The sequence below is a fragment of the Staurois parvus genome, unplaced genomic scaffold, assembly GCF_062004578.1.
Source record: "Staurois parvus isolate SC_StPar_1 unplaced genomic scaffold, SC_StPar_1.0 ptg000014l, whole genome shotgun sequence".
Classification (NCBI taxonomy): Eukaryota; Metazoa; Chordata; class Amphibia; order Anura; family Ranidae; genus Staurois; species Staurois parvus.
This window is the reverse complement of record NW_028317810.1, coordinates 8,529,256-8,549,837: the sequence shown is the minus strand read 5'-3', so window position 1 is coordinate 8,549,837 and position 20,582 is coordinate 8,529,256. Positions and strand designations below refer to the sequence as shown.

General features: G+C 38.7%; 1 protein-coding gene across 5 annotated transcripts in view; it reads left to right on the top strand.

Moving 5' to 3' along the window:
* The first annotated feature begins 255 nt into the window (after positions 1 to 255).
* NOS1 (nitric oxide synthase 1) overlaps positions 256 to 20,582 on the top strand; it is a 182,831-nt gene continuing 162,504 nt past the window's right edge. For 3 of the 5 annotated variants that reach the window (XM_089677186.1, XM_089677170.1, XM_089677194.1), the window contains exon 1: positions 280 to 407. The gene's annotated coding sequence lies outside the window, so the exon portion shown is untranslated. Of the gene's footprint in view, positions 408 to 5,521; positions 6,424 to 20,582 lie in introns of those variants that run through there. The other 2 variants (XM_089677183.1, XM_089677179.1) reach the window with 2 other exon arrangements.

Genomic DNA, 20,582 nt, shown 5'->3' with positions numbered 1-20,582 from the left:
AACTCTGGTTGGATGTCAAAGTTAATTCGTTTCAATGAAGATAGAATAAAGGAGGTACATTAAGTAATAAATTCCTCCTTACAAGCCTGCCTGAGCTCATGCCTTGTCTGTTGGCTCCCAACATATTTATAGTTCAGTACTGTCTCCTACTTGGAGTGGTAGAGAAGGGTGGAGAGTAAATAAGAGGGGAGGGAGGAAGAAAAAGGGGTGGGAGAGCTTTTTTTACGTGCATGTCCCTATTGTGTATTACTCAAGAGCAGAGCAGATATTAAAACTCTTTGTGAAGGAGGCAAGGCTTGTTGGAGGTGAGTACCTCTGCTACTCTGCTTGGTTTACTTTCCACAAGTAAGAGCTGGATACCTGAGAGCATTTACAGGTAGAAAACTCTTTATCCCAACCCAGCAAAGGTAAGTGTGCCAGCTGTTATCTGTCTAGGAGGACTGCACATGCTTACTCTAGCTTAGGTAGCAGATCCTCTAATCATAGAAGTTGTCCTACAGGTATCATCTGATCTTTAGCTTTCTGCTAAGTTACTGTGAAAGGAATGAATGTGTATTTATTATTCTATATGACTCCTGTTAAGCTTTCCCAGTCACTGTATCTGTAGGACTTTTTCCACGTTTGCAGGGACATTTTATGTATATACAAAGGAAGGGAAGAAGTATCAATGAGAACTTTGTTAGACATTGTCTTAGACTTATGATCGGTGTGTTGTTGCAAAACACTTCTATCACAACATGCTACATTGAGTCCACTCTATATGCTAATGACATTCACTTGGGAAATCAAGGAGCTTCTCACATACAGAAGTATAATATGCTCTGAACAGGATTTTATTAGTTGTCTACTATGGAGAAAATCAGCCCTGGATTACTGCATGTCATAGAGCATGCTCCTGATGCACTATATAGTAGCCCAGGTGTGTATGTAGAAGAGAAGATCGAGTGAGATATAGAGGATGCTATTATGTGTGTGCAGAAGAGAAGATCGTGTGAGATGTACATGCTCATATTATGTGTGCAGAGAAGATCGTGTGAGATGTACATGCTCCTAGTATGTGTGTGCAGAATAGAAGATCGTGTGAGATGTACATGTTCCTATAATGTGTGTGCAGAATAGATGACAGTGTGAGATGTACATGTTCCTATAATGTGTGTGCAGAATAGATGACAGTGTGAGATGTACATGTTCCTATAATGTGTGTGCAGAATAGATGACAGTGTGAGATGTACATGCTCCTATATTGTGTACAGAATAGAAGATCGTGTGAGATGTACATGCTCCTATTATGTGTGTGCAGAACAGAAGATAGTGTGAGATGTACATGCTCCTACAATGTGTGTGCAGAACAGAAGATCGTGTGAGATGTACATGCTCCTATTATGTGTGTGCAGAACAGAAGATAGTGTGAGATGTACATGCTCCTACAATGTGTATGCAGTATAGGAGATCGTGTGAGATGTACATGCTCCTACAATGTGTGTGCACAATAGAAGATCGTGTGAGATGTACATGCTCCTACAATGTGTGTGCAGAATAGAAGATCGTGTGAGATGTACATGCTCCTATTATGTGTGTGCAGAATAGATGATAGTGTGAGATGTACATGCTCCTATATTGTGTACAGAATAGTAGATCGTGTGAGATGTACATGCTCCTATTATGTGTGTGCAGAATAGATGATAGTGTGAGATGAACATGCTCCTACAATGTGTATGCAGTATAGGAGATCGTGTGCGATGTAGAGGCTCCTATTATGTGTATGCAGTATAGGAGATCGTGTGCGATGTAGAGGCTGCTATAATGTGCATGTAGAAGAGGAGATCGTGTTCAATATACAGACTCCTATTCTGTTTAGGAAGAATAGGAAATCGTATAATATAGGGACCCCCATTATGTGTATGTAGAATAGGAGATCGTATGTAATATAGAGACCCCTATTATGTGTATGTAGAATAGGAGATCGTGTGTAATAGAGAGGCTCCTATGATATGTATGTAGAATAGAAGATCGCCTCCTGTTCAAGGTGAGGAGGACAGGTATTCCTACAGTTCCAACTGGGGAATCAAATCCGAAATAGTTGCTATCCCAAAAGCAAACAGCTCTAGATCAATATTACAATATTTACAAATATGTCTACAGCCGAGATATGGAGAAGTATTAGGGAAAACTCTCCAATGTCATGCGATCATTCATATTATAAACCTATGTAGACTTTTACATCACAGTACTGGATAAAAGTCCTCTGAAAGTGCACTTGCAAAGTCATGATAACTGCATACTTTTTTCCTTCCTCTCATCTCTATTTTGCTACATTATCCTGATTCTAATCTCCTTTGTCCTTTGAGATAGTAGTTAATGCACATTAGTCATTTATTTGGGAAATGGGCATTGTAAACGATTGTCTCCGAGTCTAATGAATGTGAGCAGGAGATGGGAAGGAGGTCAGCAGCCTGTACAGTGCACGTTAGTAAATAGCTGTCTCTATAGCGTGCCTGCTATGTTTAGCTGTCCAATTGCGTGTTGTGGGTATGTATAAAGAGGAACACACGGGTAAATACTGGCAGCCTTTCTCCAATCTGGCACAGTGAATAGCAGAGGATATGCTAATGATTTTCTAAGGCTGTGCTAAAATATGACAAGCCCTTATGCTCACAATGTAATTGATAAGAGAGGCAGCAACCAGCGTGACTGCATCTCATGGTAAAGTATTATAAAACTCCATTCACACATACACAACCTGATATAGTGTAGCCTCAGTGCTACCACCAAATTCCTTTTCTCTTGAAGGTATCACCGTGGCTTAGTGGTTAACAAGTCTGCCTTGCAGCACTGAGGTCCCTGGTTCTGCCCACTATCTGAATGGAGTTTGCACTTCATCTTTGTGTTTACATAGGTTTCCTCTGGGTGCTCTTATTTCCTCCCACACTCCAAAGACATGCAGGTAGGTTAATTGGCCCCTGTCCAGATTGCCCCTAACATTTGAAATAGGGACTTTAGATTGTAAGCTCCTTCAGGGCAGGGAATGAAGTGAATGTACACTATGTAAAGTGCTGCATAAATTGTCAGCGATGTCATACACACTATAAATTTTGGTCAGGAGGAGCTGCAGAGGTAGTATTGGCAATATGAAAAGAGTTCTTTAGTTTACGGTGCCTAGAAGACTTTTCAGATATTACCGCATGCCAGTCCAATTGCCTTTTCCACTAACTGAAGCTGTGAAGTCCTATGCTGGTGGGATAATAAGGAGTCCTGGGGGTAGACAGCATTCTTCTAAACATATATCTGTAACATGTATTGCCAGGAGTGAATTCCAGCGTTCCCCTAATCATCTACAGCCGGAGTAAAGGTAGGTACCATCGGGGTGTCAATAAACAACCAGCAGGAAGCACTGTGATTATAGCACCACATGAAGAGTATTATCAAACCATTAATCCTCGCATACATAGCCCATGACTGAGCATTAATCACTAGATTGCCGAAATGAATGTTTTTAGACTCCCTTGGAACCTAGGACAACAGTTTGTACCAATGTAAACCTTGCAGAGGTTCTTTCTGATAGTTTCAAGGGTTGAGATAGACCAATTTTAATTCAACTGTGTTGCCGTTGTTTATTAAAGTGTATTCAAACCCAATAACAACAATTGATAGTGTAGCAGCTTAACGTCTTTAGATGTGGCTGTATTAGTTTTCTTTTTAAGACTTCTTTCCCTTAATTTTCTTCTAGTAATCCTGTCATTAATGCACTTACTGTCGTAGGGTGACAACTGCACTGAGCAACGTTGTCACCGGATGGGTAGTGTGTTTGGACTACATAACACTGTGTTTGGACTACATAGCACCTCCTTCTTTTCTCCATAACAAGGGGAGGTGTTTTATAGACCAAGAACATAGCAAGGTGCTAACCGTTTAGAGGCAGAAAGCACAGGGACATATTAACTCACAAGATATCTAGGCAGATGAACAGCTTTTTTTTCTGGTCAAACTGATATAATAAAGGGCTTTCAATTGAATATGTAAAAGACCAAAAGGGAGCAAATACGATCAATTTATTGTTAGCGTTTCCATATACCTTACTTATATAACAGGGTGCAATAAATCAGAGCTGATAACCTGGTTCCTGCAGTAGGACATGCCTGAGGAAGGGGTCCTGTGGGACTCGGAAACGTTGCACTCTTTTGTTTGTGATGTGATCATACTTCAATAAAAAAAAATCCTTTGCACTCAATTTATAGATCCTTGGTGTGATGGCAAATCTACTCTGTGGAATAGAACTTTGGAATCATGCACTAGCTACCACCAACTAAGCATGCATACACTTGTAGTTCCACAGCACCTGGAGATCACTGTGTTAACAAAGAGTTAACTAAACTGTGGTCATGTGGTTCCTAGTTGATGAAGTTTAACTGTCAATTTAACACACACAGAGCCTAATATGAGATCGGTGTACATGTAAAGAGCGTGCAGTACACCAGACACCTGTACAGGTGAGTGTGTCTCTAACATGATCTATAGAAATTTCATTAACAGAGATGTATATGTGGGAGAAGGTCAGTACATGCAGAGAGCAGGTGAAGTAGGCATATATAAGTTGGAGGGATGAAAACCATTGAAGGAGGTAGAGCTTCAGATGTCTTAGAGAGCGCTCAGCTATGGTGCTGAACAGACAGCTCCCTGCCAGTCCTGTTGTACTCTGTATAGGAAGACCCTGAGCGCTCAGCTATGATTCTGAACATACAGCTCCCTGCCAGTCCTGTTGTACTCTGTATAGGAAGACCCTGAGCGCTCAGCTATGATTCTGAACATACAGCTCCCTGCCAGTCCTGTTGTACTCTGTATAGGAAGACCCTGAGCGCTCAGCTATGATTCTGAACATACAGCTCCCTGCCAGTCCTGTTGTACTCTGTATAGGAAGACCCTGAGCGCTCAGCTATGATTCTGAACATACAGCTCCCTGCTAGTCCTGCTGTACTCTCTATATAGGAAGACCCTGGGCGCTCTCCAAGGTGCTGAACAGACAGCTCCCTGCTAGTCCTGCTGTACTCTGAATAGGAAGATCCTGGGCTCTCTCCGAGGTGACGGACAGCTCCCGGCTAGTCCTGCTCCTCTCTATGGGAAGATCCTGGGCTCTCTCCGAGGTGACGGACAGCTCCCGGCTAGTCCTGCTCCTCTCTATGGGAAGATCCTGGGCGTTCTCCGAGGTGCTACACAGCTCCTGGCTAGTGCTACTGTACTCTCTATATAGGAAGACCCTGGGCTCTCTCCAAGGTGCTGAACAGACAGCTGCTAATCCTACTGTACTCTCTATATAGGAAGACCCTGGGCTCTCTCCAAGGTGCTCAACAGACAGCTGCTAGTCCTACTGTACTCTATATATAAGAGGACCCTTGACGCTCTTCAAGGTGCTGAACAGACAGCTGCCAGTCCTACTGTACTCTATATAGGAAGACCCTGGGCTCTCTCCAAGGTACTGCACAGACAGCTGCTAGTCATACTGTACTCTCTATATAAGAAGACCCTTGGCGCTCTTCAATGCGCTGAACAGACAGCTCCCTGCTTGTCGTGCTCCTCTCTATGGGAAGATCCTGGGCGCTCTCTAAGGTGCTGAACAGACAGCTCCCGGCTAGTCCTACTGTACTCTCTATATAAGAAGACCCTGGGCTCTTTCCAGGGTGCTGAACAGAGAGCCCATGACTAGAGGTGCTCCTCTCTCTATAGGCAAGCAAGTCCTGAGTGCTGTCCAAGCTGCTGCTCCGCTTTCTATAGGAAGATCCCGTGCTCTGTCCAAGGTGCTGAACATACTAGTGCCGTTCCGATGTCTGTAGCCACACAAGTGCAGAGCGCCCTCCAAGGTGCTGGACTGACAGCTCTTGACTAGTGCTGCTCCGCTCTCTATAGGAAGATCCTGAGCGCTGTCCAAGGTGCTGAACACAGCTCCAGAGTTGTGCCGCTCTGCTGTCTATAGGCACCCACATCCTGAGCGCTGTCCAAGGTGCTGAACACACAGCTCCAGAGTTGTGCCGCTCTGCTGTCTATAGGCACCCACATCCTGAGCGCTGTCCAAGGTGCTGAACACACAGCTCCAGAGTTGTGCCGCTCTGCTGTCTATAGGCACCCACATCCTGAGCGCTGTCCAAGGTGCTGAACACAGCTCCAGAGTTGTGCCGCTCTGCTGTCTATAGGCACCCACATCCTGAGTGCTGTCCAAGGTGCTGAACACACAGCTCCCGACTAGTGCCGCTCTGCTCTCTATAGGAAGATCCTGAGCGCTGTGCAAGGTGCTGAACACACAGCTCCAGAGTTGTGCCGCTCTGCTGTCTATAGGCACCCACCTCCTTAGCGCTGTCCAAGGTGCTGAAGGCAAGCTCGCTGGATTGAGTTACAGCATGCCCAGACTGCCGAGGGGAGCAGAGCACGAGAGGGGTATGTAGCCCATATTTAAGCCGCAGCTGCCCATCTGTTTCTATGCTCTGTAAGTCTGTGCATGGATAATGCCTGAGTTCATGAGAAGCGTTTAGTACAACTGCTTAGACTTTCTAAAGGACACGTATTCATTCTGTAATCCAACAGAACATTCAGTTTTAATGTAGGAAGTAAAGCTGGGCATTTATGAATACATGATACTTGATCCATGTATAATTTGATCGGTAAACAGCCTGAAGTACGTGTGGTGAACTTGGTACAGCATGCTTCCTCTAGGCTTTTTTTGAAGGTAATGAGTCAGAAACTCATAGGGGGGGGGGTGGTGTTGACATATTTGATGTATATCTTATATACTGCATGTAGCACAGCATTTAGCTATAATAGTCAATCCATTTCCAAGACCTCAGTTTGTGTACAAACATTTTTTTTATGCTAGCCATAGCCATTATTCTTTTAATAAAAGCAAATTAGTTATATTAATGAATAACAATATTCGATTTCTTTTTACACAGTAGACATTCTGATTGCTGTAGAATGATTGCCATTATGAATACCAAAGGTTTAATTACATTATAAGCACCATGATAAATTCTGCAGCTTAATACTGGAAGGATCCTTATGCTGAGTGCCTATTATTTGTGAGATCTAGAAAAATGATGTAATTTCAAAAATAGTCATACATAATGAAATAACCAAAACAACAATCAGACAATTTCATTATTTCACCTTCTAGAGAGTCCCTAAATACAAATTGCTTATGATTTACTGGTTGTTAAATTCCAATGAAATGACTTTAATGTATGTCATAGTTTTAAAAGTTATTGGTACCTATATAGTATAATTCTTCCCATATAAGCCCAAAACCCAACTGAGACTGTTTAGACTGGATAGCTCAGCTCTCAGCCCCTGAGATTTTATTTTTATTTTTTCATTAAGAATGTCATGCATTTCCCATGTGTTTTGTACCCACAGGACTCCTGCATGTCCTTAGCTTAGGATTACAGAAAATAACTTACATAACTGTGGAAAACAACTTTATTCTAAGAGTTCAGTGTTTCTTCTTGATCCATGTAAGAGACAATTTTGCACAGAATTGAAATTGATTTTCTATGTTGTCATTTTAATTCTGCCATAACCTGAGGGATTTTACAGCAAGTTCAGTTTTCAAAGAACTTTGAATGAACATACTTCTATATGTTTCTGCCTAATGGTCCGCAATATGTCTTAATTAAGCTAACGCAGCCAAGACAGTTGTATTGTCCTTCTAGTGTGAATGGGATGATTCAAAATGATAGACACATAATATATACAAGTTAAGATTGGGCCAGGACCTAAGAACTACTGTGTGTGATGCCAGGCGGTTTTGGATTATAAGTTTTTGCATGCTTTACACAGTAAAAACTTGTACAATGTTATGTATTGTATTTAGGTATAATATGGTCACACACAGATTTGACAGATGTGATTCTCAGAGTCTCCATCAAAACATTTAAGGTTTGGTGTTAACCAATGAAATCTGAAGCAACTACATTTGATCAAAAAGTGAGTAACTGCCCAAATCAATTTTCTTGTTTTATATCCCAGAAAACGAAACATGAAGATGTTTTTGCTGACAGATAGCAATTACAATTTTGATCTGGTTTCTCTCCTAAATTACTCATAGATCTCCCCAGTAGACCTTGTACATAAATGCTGACTTGTTTTCAAAATACACCAGATAAAAATAGTGGTAAAGCATTTCTAGAATTAGTAATTATATGGGTTTTCTTAATATTGCTAATAGCATTCTTCTTACAGGTGGTTCCAGGGACTAATATTCTCTTGCACCTGTCTGAGTAGATTTTTTTTTTTTTTTGCTAAATCCTAAATACAGTGCAGTGGGTATGGATGTGTCATTTTTGTTCCAGACACCTAATCACAAGACGAATCATGGAATGTTTTGACATAGTTTGCCATTCTTTATTTTTCCCAAACGTTTCCCATTTAGATGAGCATGTTTTTACTTTCTGCTCAGCTGAATGTCAACAAGAAACCCACAATGTGCCCAAATATATAGCATAGAGTTTATGCACGGTTTATGAGATAATGGTTCCACAGTGTTCAGGTTGAATCTAAGCTGTAGGAGATACTGTTAAATGTGCATTTACAATGAACATAGAACATCCAGTTTGCTTAGTTACCAATAACACATGGATTTTGCTACAGAAGATTGTTTTTCTTGTAACCATGTATAAAATTAGCAACATGAGTCATCTAGTCCATGTAAACTATGGTAAATTGCTATGGATCTCAGAATTATTTTGCTCTCTGACTTGTTTCATTGTATCACCCCCAGCCAAATGAAACTGAAGCAGTGTTAGCAGACATGAATCATATTGCAATAGTGTATGAAGAGGGATGAGTGTCTAATCAATGAATGAAATGATAAAGAACCTTGATTTTATTTCACTTAACATCTAAAGAGAGAACAAGTACTTTAAGCTGAGCTCTAACTCTGTACCATTTGCCCCTTAGAAGTGTTTTATAGAACACTAACTAGTTTATAGCATACTTTATATTGTGTGTACAATATTTTGAAGCATTATTTGTTCCTGGAGGAAAAAGTTTACATTTTACTTGTTACCATTTGAAAATGTAGACACATCAGATGTGGTATGTAAGGTCAGTTATACTTGCAAGTCATGGGGCCAGTCAAAATATTGATTGCACAGGTTAACTTCCGGAAGATGGCAAACACTTGAGGAGATCATTGTTCTTTTTTTTCAGTGACTGTTGTCTTGTATGTGTGTGGATATTGGTATTCAGTAGTAGCAATGGAAGGGATAGCTATCAAGGAGAGAAGGCATAAGGGGCCCTACAGTTGCTGCAGACCAAATAAGAATAAGTGGATCTCATAATTGTCAATGAGGTGATTCCTTCCAAATCCATCAGAGGCATAAAAGAAATTACATCATTGACAATTGTTTAAAAATTTTAATCATTACTTTACCTGCCTTTCTCCAAAAAACACAAAAACTATTATACAGTTGAAGGGTCTAGTCTTTGAAGCAGAGCCACACCAATGTTTCAAAACACATGGCATCCGATCTAGGATAGTTTAGTTCATTTAGAATAAAGTCAGTATTCCTCTCAGCCTTGAGTTATCATTTGTTTGTCATTATCAGAAACGTTGTCAGAAACTGTGTTGATCAAAATCTCCAGATGATGGCATATAAGTTGTTTTCAAGCTACACTCTAAAAAATAACTCAAGCTACCTGTTACCACCACTTAATTAAATGTGTATTTCCAAGATAAAAATCCTAATTTATTGGTTTAAATAAACTTTTTCATTTAAAAACCTACTTTCATGAGTTGTGTTGAAATGATAATGTTGGAAATTACATCAACTTAATATTGTGTGTCATGTACAGTTACATTTCTGCATTCATTGTTGTACAATGAAATTTAAGTTAAGGTACCTTAATAAATTTGACTTGGTAACTTAATTTTGCTCTACATTGAGAGCTGCATTGCAAGTTTCCACCCCCATTCACTTAACACAAATCAAGTCTCAGTTGTTTCAAAAACTGTTCCTTGAACTTGATGGACTGAAAGCCAGTGCTAAAGTAATGGGTCTCAAGTACAGTATTCTCTGAAGAACGTATGTGTTCCATAGCACAGTCATACTCAGATGACATTTTTCACTTTTATTTCAGTTCACAAAATGGTTGTCGCAGGGTAATGCGGAAAGAATATAGCAAATTGTAAGAAAGCTCACAAAATATCAACTTTCAATATCCTCCAATAGCTTCACTATATTGCCACAATTTGTTGCACAATATAGCAAAGGTCTTGTAGAGAAACAGTTTCTGCACCAGACAGACAATATTAAAAAAATCTTAATGCAAAGTGCTTACTCATTCATCAGTACAACTTTAAGGATTTGATTTTGGTGTGCAAAAAATGTCAATTGTTTAACAATTGGATTGTTGGGCCTTGGTTCACACAATGAAGTGCATGTGAATCACAAAGGAACTGCAACACATTCCTGTGCAATTCACATGTGGTTCAGTGTAATGCAATTTGAGCCCATTCATTTTGAATGAGCTCAAATCACACCACATCGCACCAAAGACATGCATGCACCAATTTTTGAACCACAGTGCTACCAGATTGCATGTTTTGTTTTGTACCATGCAATCTGGTGCCGGCAAATGCACTGTGTTTGCAACACTGACATCCACTGCAGACTGCAAGGGTAGTGCGATTTGAATGCGGTGCGCGAAATGCACACAGATTGCGGGGTTTCTGCAACACATTCTAGTGTAAGCCTAAACTGATTAATTCATTTCTGAAAGCTAGTATAAAAAAAACAAAGCTAAAAACTAATACAGAAAATCAATTTGGATCAACTTGATTTTTAACTGCTCTTTAACTTTAAAAAACTTGCTCATAATTGTAGCAATTAAGTACACGTGACTTGAAGGTTTCTTATAAAAACTGAAAAAACTATTTGAATTCACTTAATATGTTTAAGTACTCAACTTAAAAACATGTGTTTATAATGCCAGTAATTAAGTTGGCGGTAAATAAAAATGCATTAATTTCTATCAGAAAAGCTAATTACCTCAATGCAATGTAGTTTGTTGCTTCAACTTAATTTCACCAGACATTGTCATAACTTAAAAAGCTTGATGCAAACTGTTGCGTTAATTTTTTTTGTTGAGCCAAAACATTATTTTTTAGAGTGTAATCAGTTTTTCTAAACAGTGGTCAGCCTTGTACCATCATCATAAATGTTGCAGTATCTATCATTACTAAAATGTGTGGTTCGCCAACTTACACTACACAAACAACACTGGATGTCACTGCACAATTTTAATCACAACATGCTCACAAAGTTCACTTTGGGAACTTGTTTTTATTCTACATAAAATTGAATGTAAAAAAATCTTCCATTGAAAGCTATATTTAATTCTAGATGTTGGTGACCTCTTTACATTGCTAGTTGAAAGTGGTTTTCCATAATGCAGTGCAGCTAAGTCAGCACATAACTTAGGCACTGTGTTTCAAACACTGGAATCCAAATACATCGTTGTTTTACATTTTATAAACACCATTTTATGCTATTGTATGAAAGATATTTTGCAAACTACTAGCAAAGTCATTTATGAACCTCCAACATTGTTTCTAGTTCTCAACCTTCCATTTGTTCAAAAGATTACTTTAAAGCTGAATTCTAGGCAGATATAAAACACATAAATTAATGCAGCTTTGTAATCATTAATACACTGGTAAATGTATTCTTTAAATGCAAGCCATGGGCTAGAATTTGATCTGGTATCAGTTTCTTGCAGTCCAAGTATAGTAAGGCTGGAATTTGAGAGGTACAGTAGAAATAGCACAAAGAGCCAATCAGTTCATATGCTAGCAAGAAGCATGCTGATAGGAAGAGAAAGCAGAGTGAGACTCGGGTGAGATCACCTTTGCCTTGCTTCTTCACTGTCCAGTCATTAGCTGTGGTAGATCCAGGGTGACCTGGGCTCAGAGGAAGTGGGTTGAATGATGCTGGGCATCAGACTGAGGACATCTAGAGTCAGAAAAAGTACTGTGGGGAAATTGCTAGATTGAAGGTGAATATTGCATCAAAAGCTGGATTTGTTATTTTAGCTTTTAAAAAGCTATTCATATTTATCTTAAGGTCTTTGGCTGGAGTTCTATTTTAACAGTCAGTCCAACAAAAACTAATATTATATTATCCTCTGCCTTCCAATACTTTTCATGGACTCTGCATCAATTTTCATACTTACCTGATACAGACTTTATGATTAATATTGCAAGAGGTTCATGTACTGTGCAGAAAGAAGATCACTTTCACTTCTTCCTGCACGGTACAAGAAAACTCCAGCAACAGTAATCATAACCTCATTGACAAGTATGAACATCAGTGCAGAGTTCCTGAAAGGTATTGGTACCCAGTAGATGATATCATACCAGTTTTGATTGGACTCACTGTCTTGCAGTGGCTGGAGTGGAGCAGAAATGAGAACTTCAGAGAACTTTGTTGGGGAAATGTTATCACTAAAGTCCCTTAGCACAGTAAAAAGACCATGAATAATTCAGTCCAATAACGTGCATTTGTAACTGGAATATCTTTTTGTCAGGACTTACTGTTGCTATAACTGGGCTAAAGTGTTGGGTAGATATGTGCGCTTCTTTTGGTAACAATTCGTTTTTGCTGACAAAAATTTCAGATGTATATGAATCTCTGAATGGACATAGTAATGTCATTAACAAATGCATTGGTTTCAATCATTTCATTCGGATGACGTCACATAATGCGAGAGTAGGGAAATGAATAAAACTTTTCAAATCATTTGATAATTCAAATTCGGATACTGAATGCATCCAAATTTCATTCCATTCTTTAATTTGGATGCATATGATGCCAGTTGATATTTTCCAATCAGCTCATGCCATTTCTCTTGGTATTTTTGACTAGCATCTGAAAATACTGAATCCTTCCGATTCAAATCCGACTGATTTGGTAATATATCAAATATATAGCAATCTTCCAGAAAAACTGCAACATTTTTCAAATCCACCCAGACCAAATTTCAAAAATGAATTGGTTCAACATAATGAATATGATGAAACAAAATTTTTCAATGACAAATGCATAAAATTTCGGCCATGCACATGTCTAGTGTTGGGTTGGTATCGGAAGGAAGTTAAAAGAAATAAAGGCAGCAGGACATCAACTGTGTATTGGCCTGAAATCTAAGGTGGACATCCACTGGTGGTCCCATCTGGGTGGGATCTTTGAACTAAGTGGATCAGATCACTCCTTTATTACTTGTATCCTTCAATGTGTTGTCTGTATCACACATTCTTCTCTACTTATATTAATGCCAAGGTAATGGAATCAGTCGGTTATTATGTTGATAAAATACATAATCAGTTTTACTCATTATTACTTACCTTCAATGCATGTGTTACCTTCTATTTCCCTAGGGAAGGTAGGGACTGCTGAATATACTGTGCAATACATGTAAGGCACTGTGTAAATTGGTAGCGCTATTTTAACACCTGCAATAAATACATTTCATGAACTAATCTAAGATGGCCTATTAGTCATTGAAAGACTACCATTTTTATATTCTTACAAGTAAATCTAGTGAATAATATTGTAACATTGTATTCATACTGCTGGTGCCCAGAAACATTACAATTCAAATGTAAAATGTTACATTTCTTTCAAATATTTTAATTGCCTGATGATTGCAAAGTGTGATGAAGTTTTCCATCTGATGCAATTGCTGTCTTCTGAGTGAACTGAATAGGATACCAGCAGAACAAAGTGGGAAATGCCTTATTATACCTGACTGAATTATAACATATATAGCGTGTCCTTATTCTTGTTTTGAAGTAGCGAGCATATAATGGGAAATATACACTTATAAAAAAAAAGAATATCAAATGATTTTTCTTTTTATCTGCAAACCAAATATATGTCAGGAGCAATGGGCGCATAACCACAAGGACAAACAATTTAAAACTGCTTGTTGGTGGGCGATATTTGTTTCAAATTATTGGCCCTGTATAACTTTAATAAAAAATTATGATCAAATATAATATCTGGTGGAATATGCACACTAACTGTGTTTTCATTCATGATATTTGCCCTTCCATTTCTTATCATTAAAACCAAACCCAAAGTGGACCTGTTTCCCATAACTCAGTTCTGTAACACTACAGGAATTTTGTGGCATTTGGAATCATTAAAGATGCACCTGCATAAGAACCATATAATAGATGTAACCTAACGCTTACTGTTGCAGTGACAACAGTTTCATCAGAAAGAAAGTGATACAACAAATATGCAACAGGGATGGAGATGGAAATCAGGACAGGGGTTTTAGCCATCCCCTACTCTTCTAAAACACAACAAAACAAAAAAACACACTTATTTCTGTCTTTGCTGCTGTTGGAGATTTTCCTTCATTTCTACCATCACCTACACCTTAAGGGAGGGGAAATGTCTCTAATGTAGCCCTGGATAGCAATGAAAACCCATTAGGGGTTATAACTATTCCTTTCTCTATCTCAAAAAAAAAAAAAAAAATATTTTGACTGGATAAAAACAAAATGCACAGCATAATGGATGACAACAAGAAGTTAAATTATTTTAGCAGGTTGGATCACTTTTAAGCAATGACAGTTATACTTTGGGAAAAGATGTTGCCCATTGTCAAGCATGATTAAGCTGGTTATGAAGGAGCTTACAAGAATTACAGAGATCAGCCACCCACAGCTTAGTAAATAGAAGGAAAATCAGTGGGATTTACTCATATGTTGGAAAATACTGTTTATTCTAGAAGAAAAGCTCAGTTTCCAGTTATATTCTGTCCCTTATAAGGAATGCATATGAGTTATAGCGAAACCCATTTTTTGGGGGGGGGGGGGTGCACCTGTGGAGCACCTTTTTTTTCTGCCTGTGTCCCATTTGGAATATTTTCCCCCCACTTCCTGTCTAAAAGACAGAAGACACAATAATAGGAAATCTCTCCAAAGAAAAATCATGTATGTAACATCACACACACAGACATTTTTCAGCTAAACATTCCTCAAACATAAAATCCCCTGTGCTTTCCTATGCCCATAAATACAAGTGAGTAAGTGAATGCAGCTGTACTCATGTAAATGCTCATTGCTTCTGCATTGTTATTCACCTGCGCAAAATGATGCATTTTGGGAAATATTTTGTACGTGTATGCGCAGGTAAACACTGATGCAGAAGTGATCAATGTCACAGGTGTAATTGTTTATAAAGGCAGTGCCTGTGTTACATGTTTGGTATTACCAGTATGATCTTATATCACATGTGGTAGGAAACAGTAACACAAAGTATGAAAACCATGAGGTAGATGTGAATTGTATATTGAGTGTGTATGTGCAATATGGAGGTAATTAACATACTAGAAATGCTGCATTTACAGAGTATATGCTAACATGCACACTTAGCAGTGGAAAGTCAGTAAAAGCATTACAGATGTGCTGTGTGAGCAGTGAGCATAGTACATATGTAGTACATAGCAGCATGTATGTGTGCGCTCGTGTGTGTGTGTGTATTACACATGAAGTGTGTGGCTGTGTGAGTGGTGGTATATTAATAGTCAAGTTACCTTGGAATTGATCAGTAGCAGAACACACACAACACACTCTTCCTCCCATCTCCTTCTTGTGTTTTCCTCTACTCTTTTTCTTCTCTTTCAGCTGCATGCTTCTGCCCTGGTCTCCCACCTCCCATTTCTGTTTCTTTTCTTGACCCCTTCTTTCTGGTGTGCCAGGCTCCCTTGGCCCACTGGCACCCAGCTTCCAGCTTTTTCATGCCTGTCCATGCTTGGCCTAATGTTTCGCCTTTGGGGGAGCTGGGGGAGAGCACATGAGCAGGAGGCCAGGCTGCCTCAGTGGACTGATAAGTAGTTATAATGGGACATCCAGTCAAGGGAAAGTGCAGATAAAGAATGCAGAAGTATGGAGATGGAAGTGGAACAAGGCAATTTCAACAGAGCACAAACCAACCAAACTTCTAGATCTGCAGTAGGCAACTCCAGAATGATGGCAATCTACCATAAAAATACAGAAAAGAACAAGTGGGGGGGGGGGGGGGGGGTGTTGGGTCAGTTGCACAACTTAATGGGGCATGGTTAATTTAAAGTGGATTTTGCTAGTGATCATAAGGTGATAAGATAAATCATTAATTGGTTGTCAGTGGGCTTTCCCAGGCAATGCTTTCCTTACATTGGTCAGTGGAGAGGCTCAGTAACATCCCAATAACAGCAGTGACATGAGGGTCACATGATGTCACAGTTAAACAGTTCTTAGGTAATGCCATAACCGCAATTCTCTATCACTGCTATAGACTCACCATGCTGTTATCCTGGTGCCAGCTTTGCAGTTGTCAGTGCCTTTAGCTTAATGCTACTTTGGTCTGTCACATTTCTCAGCTATGTCATGCCACTTTGCTTTTCATTCAACAAAACATATTGGACAATAAGTCTGTTGTAAAGTAACCTAGTGAGAGTGTGGGAGGACTTAATGATAGAGTGAAAGGAGAGTGGTGGGTTGATATGTCTAGCCTCTGCTTCCCTGCACTGTTATGCATATGAAGGGGAGAGCACTTTTGATTGAGGGTTGTCATGATGGGAACTTGATCTACCCATCACATGGCCATCATCGATGGGTAAACTGCAATTAACCAGTTGTTGACCCCTGATCCAGTGCGTACAATGAGGAGGGTTAGTATGTAATTATGAGGAGGGGGTAGTCCACCATGTTGCCCCCTCCCACATAAAAACACCACACCCAGGTCAGTTGTCTGACCTACCCCCTCCTACTCATCCTGGACCTAATTGAAGAGCTGGTTATCTTTTACTATGTAGATTACTTTGTGACATATAAAAGATTCTGAAGTGTTTGTCAAGCTCTGACCAAGCTCTGTGGGTGCACAGTTGACCTTTATGCTGTGTGTCAGGTTTACCAGTTATTTAAACTTTGTTACTGGCTGACTACACAAATGCAGGATAAAAAATTTTTTAAGGACATTTATTTTTTTCTTCACAGACTGTTTATAAATTACTAGATTGCTGGCATCCCCGCACTCCACTGCTTAAAGCCGCTCTGTTGATCAATCTAGTGTTCTGGGTCCCTAAAGGTTTGTGTACACCAGATGTGATTCCAAGCAGCTTGCTGTGCTTTGTAATGTAGACAAACTGCATGGTACACTAAAAAGTTCTTGTCAGTGGGTCCCTTATTGACCAGAGATATGCATTGTAATGCATTTCAGTTTTTTAGTATCCTGAATGCTGCAGTATTTGGGTGAATTGGTCTGCAGTGTTCCATTCAACTCAAGTCAGTAGGGGTCTTCATATTCACACTGTAACAGATCTAAAACATATGGCAATGTGTTTTAGATTGCACATGATACTGAATGCGTGTTCATGTATTCATGTCTGGAGGAACAATCCTTCATTGTATAGCCAGGTGACAATGCAGGTCAGGTATACCACAAATTTCCACACATGCACAATACAATACCCCTCCATGTAAGGCTTACTGAGGCTTTTTCACACATTAAAGTTTTTTACCATCTCTTTTAACAATGACCATTCATTAGTGCAGCACTATTCATACATGAGTTGCCCTTAAAACATTTTAAAATGCCAAAATAGTCCCAAAAGCATAACCAAACATTTATTTTTTTAGGCATGCCATGGTTTAGCTGGCATATATTTGTTTGCTGAAGTGTGCATTCTATAGAAAACTACATTTGGTAGCTAATTCCACCTTTATAAAATGTAGCCTGTATGTGCATGTCTGTGCCTGTTGTGGGTGCACAGTTGATTCTGTTTATGTTAAAGTTCTGCACGCAGTTTAAATCAATCTAATTTCAGCATGAGAAGAGGATTCTTTACTTTGAGGCACTAGCCATTATTGCAAAGCAAAGTTGAAGGCCAGTTTGCGCACTGGCCAGAAAGTTAGCTATGTGCAGGAATGTGGAGACAGTGTGACATCATGAATATTTAGAGTATTGGAATTTACTAAATAATGAATATTGGGTTGACTTTTAGCTCACAAAGATCAGCTAAATTCCAGACACATATAAAAGATGTAAATATATATGTATATATATTACAGTCAATATGGCTAGTTAAAGTATAATACTACATCTTTATATTAGTATCCTGTCATTCCCTTAATAGTAGGACTAAGAAAGGAAGGTTGAGCAGTTAGAGACTCCAGTGCATTGCACAGTTTTAGGTCAAACACCAAGCATAGATTTATTTAGTGTAGTAATGCTCCTTCATGGTCTAATCAGCAGACTGGGGGCAAAGCTATAATAGATATATATAGTGGAGAATAGTGAGGTCAAATACTTGGATATTTTGTGTATTCACATGTTTGCCTTGAGTTCAGTTGTGCTATAACAGAGTTGCCTGCTTTCGAATATAAGTGCAATCACATAAATACCGTATAATTGAGTTTTTCTAAATATTTAAAATTAACATAGGTTAAAGTAGAATTAAATGCAAAACTTTTTTTTCTTTTTGGATAGAGTAAGGAAGGGTTGTAACCCCTGGTGATCCCCAGTTTTTTATTTTGCCATCTCCCATGGGAGAGATTTCCCTTCACTTCTTTCCCCACAGCCAAAACAGGAAGTGAGAGGAAATTTCTAATGAGTAAAGAATCCTGGGGATCCCCAGGGCCACCAGAACTAGTTTTCTCATAGGAAGATTTCCCCTCTATTACTGTTCTTGTGTCAGCCCAAAATTTGGGATTTTTATTTGCTTTCACACTTTCAATGATAATCGGAAAACAGAACAAATAAAGAGGGTGAATCTCCTGGGCCATGGGAGGCACAGACAGAAATAAAAGTGACATGTTTTCTAATCCCTCTCCACTGTATCTAAAACAGAAAAAAAAGTTTTTCCTTTAGTTGCTCCTTAATTATATTGGAATATCAGATGCTATGTGTTTTGACTCAATGCAAATATACATTTGTATGCTTCAAAATTCAATAACTAGTAGCAATTAATTGATATATCAATTACAAAAAATGTAAAATGTATTTTGAAAATTCTTGCTTATCTGCTCTTGTTGGGCAAGAAAAGGTAGGTTTAAAAAGAATCATGTGCATATAATCTAGCTGATGCACCCATGCACATGACAAATAAGTTCATACAATTTTTTTAAGTAAATTAGAGTTTGGTATCCCTACAACGTTCCCTGAGAGTAAGAGCTTAGTGTGCAATCTTAGTAAATCAGGCCCCTTTTGACAGCATCACTAAAATCTGTGATTTAAATTAAAAGATTATAAAAGTTCTTGTTATAATTGTGCATTTAAATAGTAGTGCCATAAGCAAGGATTGTGCATTCAAGCATTCAACAGAAATAGTTTCTTGCTTCAGTGTACAGTATCTAAACACGAACATATTCACATCTAGCAATGAGCTACTATTAGATCAATATGTGGTGTGTATTATCATTTACCAAATGGAAAAGTTATTTTGATCCAAAGTCTAACATTCTTTCCTTTGAATTGCCTCTGTTTAATCATGCTACTTTGTAAAACAGGGTAATCAGAACGTAAGTCTTACTTTTTCTTAATACCTTCATCACTAGGAAAGATCTGGTACATTCATGGATAATTCAAAAATCTCCTCTTTTTCAAGTAAACACATGCAATCAAAAATAAATACTTGGGAAACATAAAAGGCTTTGAATAAAAAAAAATAACAAGCTGAATAAAAATAACATTTGCTTTGTTGGTTGAAAAAAGACATACAAAAAGCTGCCATTCTCCTTTATAAAGTATAAATAGAAGACACAAAATGTGACATATGCAAAAAATATCTAAAATGTGCAGAAATTAACCTTTAGGCTGCCGTACAGTATTCTTATACACTTGGGCTCGTTAATAAATACTAAAATAAAAGAATATTATGCAAATGAGCAAACTGCATTAAATGTGTGGGCAGCACAGTGGCTAAATGGTTAGAAGTTCTACCTGGCAGTACTAGGGTCATTGGTTCAAATACCAGCCACGGCACCACCTGCCTGGAGTTTGCATGTTCTCCCTGTGCCTGCGTGGGTTTCCTCCGGGTACTCCGGTTTCCTCCCACACTCCAAAGACAAGCTGGTAGGTTAATTGGCTCCTGTCTAAATTGGCCCTAGTATGTGTATGTATGAATGTAAGTTAGGGACCATAGATTGTACACCCATTGAGGGTTAGGGACTGATGCTGAATGTACAATATATATATGTAAAGTGCTGCGTAAAATGACGGCGCTATATAAGTACCTGAAATAAATAAATAAAATAAATAAATAAATGTTAAATCTGTGCAATATAAAAATGACAGCTTTGACATCTGGGTAACTCCTCTACTTTTATAAATTATCCCCAGTGTTTACTTCTTTTAAAAAGTGTATGAATATGTGAGGGGAAATTTGCAACAGTGACACAGACAGCAATGCAATTTGTTTGAGTGTTTTATCCCTTTCTCTACTTTAGAAAAAAAAAGTTCTGAAATTTCTGCATTTGTTGAGTTGGAAAATTTCCTTTACATACCATCTGGTAAAACCGTTGTCAAGGAGCTCATGATGGCATTAAAAAC